The following is a 10919-nucleotide window of genomic DNA, read 5'->3' on the forward strand; positions in this document are numbered from 1 at the left end:
CCATCATTACTACTATCGTTTTTAGTGATAACCTCCCCAATTTCAGACATGGTGACAACAAACCAATCTAACAAAAGGGCAAACAAAAAGCGAACGAAGAAGGCGAACGGAAGAGGGATACGAAAAGGCAAATATTTTCGAGAATCATTTTAGAAGCGGGGGATTGGAAAACGAGAGGCGAATGGCGAATAATGTAATGCAAGGGATGAGAGTTTATGATGGGTACTTGGTATTTCTTGACTTGGTGTAGACCTCCCCAGCAACGGCGCCAGAAATTCTTCGTGCTACTTCTTGATCTTGCATTGGTTTTTCCCTTGAAGAAGAAAGGGTGATGAAGCAAAGTAGAGATAAGTATTTCCCTCAGAGAATCAATCCAGTAGGAGACAACACAAAAATCACCTAATACCTGCACAAACAATCAAACGACTTGCACCCAATGCAATAAAGGGGTTGTCAATCCCTTCATGGTTACTTGCAATAGTGAGATCTGATAGAGATATATGAAAATAAACAAAAGGTAAAGTAAATATTTTTGGTAATTTTGGTTTATAGATTAGAAAGTAAAATATTGAAAAATAGTAGATCAAAAACTAACATGATGGAAAATAGAAACTTATATGATGGAAAATAAACCCAGGGGCCATAGGTTTCACTAGAGGCTCCCTAAAGATAGCAAATAATACGGTGGGTGAACAAATTACTGTCGAGCAATTGATAGAAAAGCAAAAAGTTATGACGATATCTAAGGCAATGATCATGAATATAGGAATGACGTCCGTGTCAAGTAGACCGAAACGATTCTGCATCTACTACTATTACTCCACACATCGACCGACTCCTGCCTGCATCTAGAGTATTAAGTTCATGAAGAACGGAGTAACACATTAAGTAAGATGACATGATATAGAGGAATTAACTCAAGCAGTATGATGAAAACCCCAAGTTTTTATCCTCGATGGCAACAATACAATACGTGCCTTGCTGCCCCTGCTGTCACAGGGAAAGGACATCCTATGATTGAACCCAAAGCTAAGCACTTCTCCCATTGCAAGAAAAACCAATCTAGTTGGCCAAACCAAACTGATTGTTCGAAGAGAATTACAAAGATATCAAATCATGCATATAATAATTTAGAGAAGATTCAAATAGTATCCATAGATAATCTGATAACAAATCCAAAATTCATCAGATATTTGCAAGCACACCGCAAAAAGTATTACATTAGATAGATCTCCAAGAACATCAAGGAGAACATGGTATTGAGAATCAAAGAGAGAGAAGAAGCCATCTAGCTACTAGCTATGGACCCATAGGTCGGAGGTAAACTACTCACACTTCATCGGAAAGGCAATAGAGTTGATGTAGAAGCCCTCCGTGATCAAGTCCCACTTCGGCAGGGTTCCAGAAAAGGTCCCTAGATGGGATCTCACGGGTATAGAAGGTTGTGGCAGTGGAAAAGTGTTTTCATGGATGCTTATAGTGGTTTGGGGATATTTGGGAATATATAGGCGAAAGAATTAGGTCAGGAGGGTCGCGGGGGGGCCACAAGGGTGGGGGCTCCCTCCGTCCTTGTGGCCACCTCATGGCTCCTCCGACTTCATCCCCAAGTCTCCTGGTTGTCTTTTGGTCCAAGAAAAATCATCACGAAGGTTTCATTCCGTTTGGACTCCGTTTGGTATTCCTTTTCTGCGAAACTCAAAAACAAGGACAAAAACATAAACTAGCACTAGGCCCTAGGTTAATAGGTTAGTCCCAAAAATAATATAAAATAGCATATTAATGCATATAAAACATCCAAAACAAATATATAATAGCATGGAACAATCAAAAATTATAGATACATTGGAGACGTATCAAACTCCCAAAGAGTTTACTAGAGCCAATTATCTAGTTCACATCGCCATGTGATTAACACCCACAGAATATTAAGGAGTGATCATGTTTTGATTGTGAGAGAAGTTTAGTCAACGTCTCTGTCACATTTAGATCTATATGTATTTTTGCAAATTTCTATGTCTACAAAGCTCTGTATGGAGCTACTCTAGCTAATTGCCCCCACTTTCAATAGGTATCCAAATTGAGACTCAAAGTCTTCCGAATCAACATCAAAAATTGCATCGACGTAACCCTTTATGACGAACTCTTTATTACCTCCATAATCGAGAAATATCTCCTTAGTCCTCTGATGTAACTAAGGATATTTTTGACCGCTGTCCAGTGATCTACTCCTGGATCACTATTGTACCCCCTTGTCAAATTCATGGCAAGGTACACAACAGGTTTGGTACACAGCATGGCATAGTTTATAGAACCTATGGCTGAGGCATAGGGAATGACTTTCATTCTCTCTCTATCTTCTGCCGTGGTTGGGTTTTGAGTCTTACTCAACTTCACACCTTGCAACACATGCAAGAAACCTTTCTTTGACTAATCCATTTTGAAATTCTTCAAAATCTTGTCAAGGTATATGTGCTTTGTGAAAGTCCTATTACGCGTCTCGATCTATCCCTATAGATCTTGACGCCCAATATATAAGTAGATTCATCGAGGTCTTTCATTGAAATATCCTTGTATGCTTTCCAGAAATTCTATATCATTTCCAATCAACAATGTGTCGTCCACATATAATATCAGAAATGCTACAAAGCTCCCACTTACTTTCTTTTAAATACAGGCATCATCATAAGTCTGTATAAAACCATATGCTTTGATCACCTCATCAAAGCGTATATTCCAACTCGGAGATGCTTGAACCAGTCCATAGATTGATTGCTGGAGCTTGCACACTTTGTTAGCACCTTTAGGATCGACAAAACCTTCTGGTTGCATCATATACAACTCTTCTTTAAGAAATCCATTAAGGAATGCAGTTTTGACGTCCATTTGCTAGATTTCATAATTATAAAATGAGGCAATTGCTAACATGATTTGGACTGACTTAAGCATTGCTATGGGCGAGAAAGTTACATCGTAGTCAACCCCTTGAGCTTGTCGAAAACCTTTCGCCACAAGTCGAGCTTCGTAGATGGTGACATTACCATCAGTGTTTGTCTTCTTAAAGATCAATTTATTCTCAATGGCTTGTCGATCATTGGGCAAGTCCACCAAAGTCCACACTTTGTTCTCATACATGGATCCTATCTCAGATTTCATGGCCTCAACCCATCTATCAGAATTTGGGCTCATCATAGCTTCTTCATAGTTCGTAGGTTTGCCATGGTCTAGTAACATGACTTCTAGGACAGGAGTACCGTACCACTCTGGTGCGGAACATGCTCTGTTCGACCTATGAGGCTCAGTTGTAACTTGATCTGAAGTTTCATGATCATCATCGTTAGCTTCCTCTCTAGTTGGTGTAGGCATCACGGGAACAGATTTCTCTGATGTGGTACTTTCCAAATTGAGATAAGGTACAATTACCTCATCAAGTTCTACTTTCCTCCCACTCACTTATTTTGAGAGACACTCCTTCTCTAGAAATGTTCCATTCTTGGCAACAAAGATCTTGCCTTCGGATCTATGGTAGAAGGTGTACCAATTGTTTCCTTAGGGTATCCTATGAAGACGCACTTCCCTGATTTGCTTCGAGCTTCTTAGGCTGAAGCCTTTTGACATAAGTGTGGCAACCCCAAATTTTAAGAAATGACAGCTTAGGTTTCTTGCGAAACCATAGTTCATACGATGTCGTCTCAACGGATTTAGATGGTGCCCTATTTAATGTGAATGCGGTTGTCTCCAATGCATAACCCCAAAAAATAGTGGTAAATTGGTAAGAGACATCATAGAATGCACCATATCTAATAAAGTACGGTTACGACGTTCAGATACACCATTACGTTGTGGTGTTCCAGGTGGCATGAGTTTTGAAATAGTTCCACACTGTTTTAAATGAAGGACAAACTCGTTACTCAAATATTCGTCTCTACGATTAGATTGTAGAAACTTTATTTTCTTGTTACGATGACTCTCCACTTCACACTAAAATTCTTTGAACTTTTCAAATGTTTCAGAGTCGTGTGTCATTAAGTAGATATCCCCATACCTACTCAAATCATCTGTGAAGGTTAGAAAATAACGATACCCGACGCGTGCTTTAACACTCATCGGACCACATACATTGGTATGTATTATTTACAGTAAGTCATTAGCTCGCTCCATTGTTTCAGAGAACAGAGTTTTAGTCATCTTGCCCATGAGGCATGGTTTGCAAGTATCAAATGCTTCATAATCAAGTGATTCTAAAAGTCCATCTGCATGGAGTTTCTTCATGCGCTTTACACCAATATGACCTAAACGGCAGTGCCACAAGTATGTTACACTATGATTATCAACTTTTCATCTTTTGGCATCAATATTATGAATATGTGTATCACTATGATCAAGATTCAATAAACCATTCACATTGGGTGTATGACCATAGAAGGTTTTATTCATGTAAATAGAACAACAATTATTCTCTAACTTAAATGAATAAACGCATCATAGTAAACATGATCTAATCATATTCATGCTCAACACAAACATCAAATAACTTTTGTTTAGGTTCAAAACTAATCATTGGAGTGTGCGATGGTGATCACATCAACCTTGGAATCATTTCCAACATACATCGTCACCTCGCTTTTAACTAGTCTCTGCAACTCCTGTTTTGAGTTGCTAATCTTACTAACTGAACCGATATCAAATACCGAGGAGTTACTACAAACACTAGTAAAATACACATCAATAACATATATATCAAATATACCTTCCTTCACTTTGCCATCCTTCTTATCCGCCAAGTATTTGGCGTAGTTCCACTTCCAGTGGCCATTTTCTTCGTAGAGCACTCAGTTTCAGGCTTGGGTCCAGCTTTGGGCTTCTTCACAGGAGTGGCACCTTGCTTGCCATTCTTCTTGAAGTTCCCTTTCTTCCACTCGCCCTTTTTCTTGAAACTAGTGGTCTTGTTAACCATCAGCACTTGATGCTCTTTCTTGATTTCTACCTTCGCCGATTTCAGCATTGCGAAGAGCTCGGGAATCGTTTTCGTCATCCCTTGCATATTATAGTTCATCACAAAGTTTTAGTAGCTTGGTGATAGTGACTAGAGAACTCTGGCAGTCACTATCTTATCTAGAAGATTAACTCCCACATGATTCAAGTGATTGTAGTACCCAGACATTCTCCACATGCTTACTAGCTAAGCTATTCTCCTCCATCTTGTAGGAAAAGTACTTGTCAGAGGTCGCATATCTCTCGAAACGGGTATGAATCTAAGTACCAATTTTTAGCTCCTGGAACATCTCATATGCCCCGTGGTGTTCAAAACATTTTTGAAGTCCCGATTCTAAGATGTAAAGCATGGCGCACTAAACTATCAAGTAGTCATCATATTGAGCTTGCAAAATGTTCATAATGTCTGTATCTGCTCCTGCAATAGGTTTGTCACCAAGTGGTGCATCAAGGACATTATTCTTCTATGCAGTAATGAGGATAATCCTCGTATCACAGACCCAGATTGCATCACGGATACTATCATCTTTCAACTTAGTTTTCTTTAGAACATATCAAAAATTATATAGGATCTATATCGCGAGCTATTGATCTATAACATAGATATGCAAAACTATAAGACTAAGTTCATGATAAATTAAGTTCAATTAATCAAATTACTAAAGAACTCCCACTTAAATAGACAGCCCTCAAGTCATCTAAGTGATACGTGATCCAAATCAACTAACCCATGTCCGGTCATCACGTCAGATGGTGTAGTCATCAATGGTGAACATCTCAATGTTGATAATATCTACTATATGTTTCATGTTCAACCTTTCGGTCTCCAGTGTTCCGAGGTCAAATATCTACTATATGATTCATGTTTGACCTTTCGGTCCCAGTGCTCCGAGGCTATGTCTATACATTCTAGGCTCGTCAACTTTAACCCAAGTATTTTGCATGTGTAAAATTGTCTTACACCCGTTGTATGTGAACGTAGAGTCTATCACACCCGATCATCATGTGGTGTCTCGAAATGACAAACTGTAGCAACGGTGCATACTTAGGGAGAACACTTTTACCTTGGAATTTAGTGAAGGGATCATATTATAATGCTACCATCGCTCTAAGCAAAATAAGATGCACAAAAGATAAACATCACATGCAATAAAAACATGTGACATGATATGGCCATCATCATCTCGTGCTTTTGATCTGCATCTCCAAAGCAACGTCATGATCTCCATCGTCACCACTTTACACCTTGATCTCCATCGTAGCATCATTGCGTCGAGGTCGTCACGCCAACTATTGCTTCTACAACTATCACTAACGCATGGTGATAAATTAAAGCAATTACATGGCGCTTGCACTTCATACAATAAAGAGACAACCCTAAGGCTCCTGCCGGTTGTCGATATTACAAAACATGATCATCTCATACATCAACATATATCACATCATATCTTGACCATATCACATCACAACATGCCCTACAAAAACAAGTTAGATGTCCTCTACTTTGTTGTTGCAAGTTTTACGTGGGTGCTACGGGCTTCTAGCAAGAACTGTTCTTACCTACGCATAAAACCACAATGTTGATTTATCAAGTTTTCTGTCTTCACCTTCATCAAGGACCGGCCACAGTCAAATTCGATTCAACTAAAGTAGGAGAAACAGACACCCGCCATCCACCTTTATGCGAAACTAGTTGCATGTCAGTCGGTGGAACCGGTCTCATGTGCGTGGACATGTAAGGTTGGTCCGGGCCGCTTCATACCACAATACCGCCGAATCAAAATAAGACATTGGTGGTAAGCAGTATGACCATCACAGCGCACAACTCTTTGTGTTCTACTCGTGCATATAATCTACGCATAGACCTAGCTCATGATGCCACTGTTCGGAAACGATCCTGGAAAAACAAAAAAATTCTACGCACACGCAATGATCTATCCATGGAGATGCATAGCAACGAGGGGGGAGTGTGTCTACATACCCTCATAGTCTGTAAGCGAACGCGTTACACAACGTGGTTGATGTAGCCAAACTTTCTTCACGATCCAACTGATCTAGTACCGAACATACGGCACCTCCGCGTTCAGCACATGTTCAGCTTGGTGACGTCCTCCTCCTTCTTGATCGAGCAAGACGGAAAGGTATTAGATGAGTTCTGTCAGCACGACGGCGTGGTGACGGTGATGGTGAAGTGATCTCCGCAGGGCTTCACCTAAGCACTACGAAAATATGACCGGGGGTGTAAATGGTGGAGGGGGCGCCGCACATGGCTAACAATTGATTTGTTCTATCTGAGGCGCTCCCCTCCCACATATATATAGGAGGGACGAGCAGCCAAAGGAGGAGCCCAAGAAGGAGGAATCCTACTTGGGGTACCAATGCCCCCCTTTCCTTATTTGGAGTGCGGGAAAGGCAGGGGAGGGTGCCCCCAACCATTTCCTTTCTCCCATGAGAGGGAAAGGCAGGAGGGGCTAGCCCTACCCCTGTTCCATCCCTAGGGCTGGCCGAACTAGGGAGCAGCGCACCAGCCCCCTTGTGGCTGGTCTGTCCCCTCCTTTGGCCCATAAGGCCCATATCTTGCTGGGGGTGTCCGGAACCCCTTCCGGTGACCCGATTCCTTCCCGGTACGTCCCGAAACACTTCAGGTGTCCAAATACCATCGTCCTATATATCAATCTTTACATCTTGGCCATTTTGAGACTCCTCATCATGTCCGTGTGATCTCATCCGGGACTCCGAACAACATTCGGTCACCAAAACATATAACTCTGTCGGCGTTCTGGGAATGGGGGTCCCCAGACTTGACTGCCTGCGGCCCATAGCATGGCTCTGCAAGCGGGCCCGTATGGCCCATCTTCACCAGCAAGGACTAAAGACCCTCGCGAGGGGCCAAGGCGGATGACACAAGACCTCCTCGGGAGCGGCCTCACCAGGCTGGCTCGCGAGGGGTGGAGAGACCAAGGCAAGACAAACCTCGCGAGGTTCCAGTGACATGAGCCATGACGACCAAGGCCAGGCGGGCGCCAACGTGCAAAGTGTCCTTGTTTCCACTTTGGTGCTAAGGAGGCAAGCGCAGACGAAGAGTTCCGAGGCGTCAAGCAAAGGTTTCCATATAGGTGCAACGAGACTAAGACCAGCAGGACGGCAGGACGGAGGTCATCATGGAGCCCAAGGCGACGTCACCACCAGAGCCTTTGGCAGGTGAAGACTACTTTTGTCAGCACAAGCTGTACTAGCTATCCCCTTTCAAATTGGCCATTGTTGACTCGCTTCCCACTCAATATTTGGGGAGAGGACCAGGGCCTCTATAAATAGGATTAGCCACCATGTTAGAGGGGGGATGAATCCGGACAACTGCAAGTTCACCAAAGCACAAGAACACCTCACCTCGGGAGGCTGTTCTTCCCCTTGTACTGTTCATCCTCAGCCCAGGAGGCAATCCACCACCACCACACTGGAGTAGGGTATTACACCACAACGGTGACCCGAACCAGTATAAATCTTGTGTCTCGTGTGTTGTGAGTTCTGGTGCCTAGCCTAGAGATCGCGAAGTGTTGGTGGGCGTGATCAATGAGGGACAGATCTTTGCGTGAATCCCAGTGTTCGAACCTTAAGGGTTTTGTCGGAACCCGAAATTTGACATTTGGTGCGCCAGGTATGGGTGCGCCGAAGCTTTCCTTATGTCGCTCCGCGTTCCACCGCTTCATCACAATCATGTCGGACGCTCATCGCGCCCGAGTTGAGCGTGGGGCCATCCTCGCCACCCACATCACCCAAACGGCTCCTGTCGACACGCCTCCCCGTTGTTCTCCATCACCCGCCGCCAACGCCGCCACCGGCCCGGCGTGGAACGAGCAGCAAGCATCCTTGTTGCACCACTCGGTACGGAGGGACGGCCGAGAAATCCTTCTTGCTACCTCTTAAGCACTGCATTGGTTTTCCCCGGAGAGGAAGGGATGATGCAGCAAAGTAGTGTAAGTATTTCCCTTAGTTTTTGAGAACCACGGTATCAATCCAGTGGGAGGCTACACGCGAGTCCCTCATACCTGTACAAAACAAATAAATCCTCGCAACCAACGCAAATAGGGGTTGTCAATCCCTATAAGGCCACTTACGAGAGTGAGATCTGATAGATATGGTAAAGATAAATTTTTTGGTATTTTTATGATAAAGATGCAAAGTAAAATAAAGGCAAAGTAAATAGCAAAGTAGTAGGAGAACAATATGATAAAGATAGACCCGGCAGCCATAGGTTTCACTAGTGGCTTCTCTCGAGAGCATAAATATTCTACGGTGGGTGAACAAATTACTATTGAGCAATTGACAGAATTGAGCATAGTTATGAGAATATCTAGGTGAGGGAGTCCTGGATTAGGGGGTGTCCGGATAGCCGAACTATACCTTCGGCCGGACTCCTGGACTATGAAGATACAAGATTGAAGACTTCGTCCCGTGTCTGGAAGGGACTTTTCTTGGCGTGGAAGGCAAGCTTGGCGATACGGATATGTAGATCTCCTACCATTGTAACCGACTCTATGTAACCCTAGCCCTCTCCGGTGTCTATATAAACCGGAGGGTTTTAGTCCATAGGACGAACAACAATCATACCATAGGCTAGCTTCTACGGTTTAGCCTCTCTGATCTCGTGGTAGATCTACTCTTGTACTACCCATATCATCAATATTAATCAAGCAGGACGTAGGGTTTTACCTCCATCAAGAGGGCCCGAACCTGGGTAAAACATTGTGTCCCCTGCCTCCTGTTACCATCCGCCTAGACGCATAGTTCGGGACCCCCTACCCGAGATCCACCGGTTTTGACACCGACATTGGTGCTTTCATTGAGAGTTTCTCTGTGTCGTCACTTTTAGGCCCGATGGCTTCTCCGATCATTAATAGCGATGCGATCTAGGGTGAGACCTTTCTCCCCGGACAGATCTTCGTATTTGTAGCGACCTGACCTCAGACGGTCAAGTCTTTGTGCTTAAGTGTCATCCCTGGATCGGTATGCTGACACACACAGTACTCGAGGATTTATAACAGAGGTAAATCACATGTATAAAATAACGTAAATACTATTACCTCAATCCAAATAGCGGAAGTAACAAAGGTTGTGGATTCCCATCAACACCAATGGCAAAGTTGAGTGTAGAAATCGTAACCCTAACGTATCACTTACTCGTCGTAAGAAGTCCTGCAACATGAGACGTTGCAGCCACAAAGAGTCAGTACATTGAATGTACTGGCAAATTCACAACATACAGAGAAATGATGAACAATGGCTATCACTACATGCATATGGCTGGTGGAAAAGCTCTATGGTTATAAGGTTTTTGCGAAAAGCCAATTTTTCCCTACTGCAACAAAATACATTTTAATTAACTATCATGGTGGTTGTTGAACATTGGAAATGGTTGACAGCATTCTCAATCCCAATTAAGCATCATCATTAAAACCCAACAATATTCATTTAAAGTAACGTGATGAGATTCACATGATAGTCCAGGTACTAGATACTCAAGACGTCCATAACCGGGGACACGGCTAATCATGATTAGTTTGTACACTCTGCACAGGTCTGCACACTTTTCCCCACAAGACTCGATCGCCGCCGTTGGATTTCTCGCACTACATGGTGTTTAAGAAACGGATGACCGAGACATAGTCTTTCAGAAGCGCTAGCACCTTACGATGGATAGACCGTTACACCTACTTTCCCCTACATCTGCTAGTCTACCCTGTAAGAGTTCGCATGACTTAATCAACTATGCTAGAGCCCATAATAGCTTGTGGCTGCACATGGAAGTTTCTAGTATGAATAATCTCATGATCCCTTTGAGCCTGGGTGGCGGTCCATAACAAAAACAGGCAATCCTGGTCTACCCAGGTGCCTAGACAGGCAATCCTGGAATACCCAGGTGCCTCAAT

The sequence above is a fragment of the Triticum dicoccoides genome, chromosome 6A, assembly GCF_002162155.2.
Source record: "Triticum dicoccoides isolate Atlit2015 ecotype Zavitan chromosome 6A, WEW_v2.0, whole genome shotgun sequence".
Taxonomy (NCBI): domain Eukaryota; kingdom Viridiplantae; phylum Streptophyta; class Magnoliopsida; order Poales; family Poaceae; genus Triticum; species Triticum dicoccoides.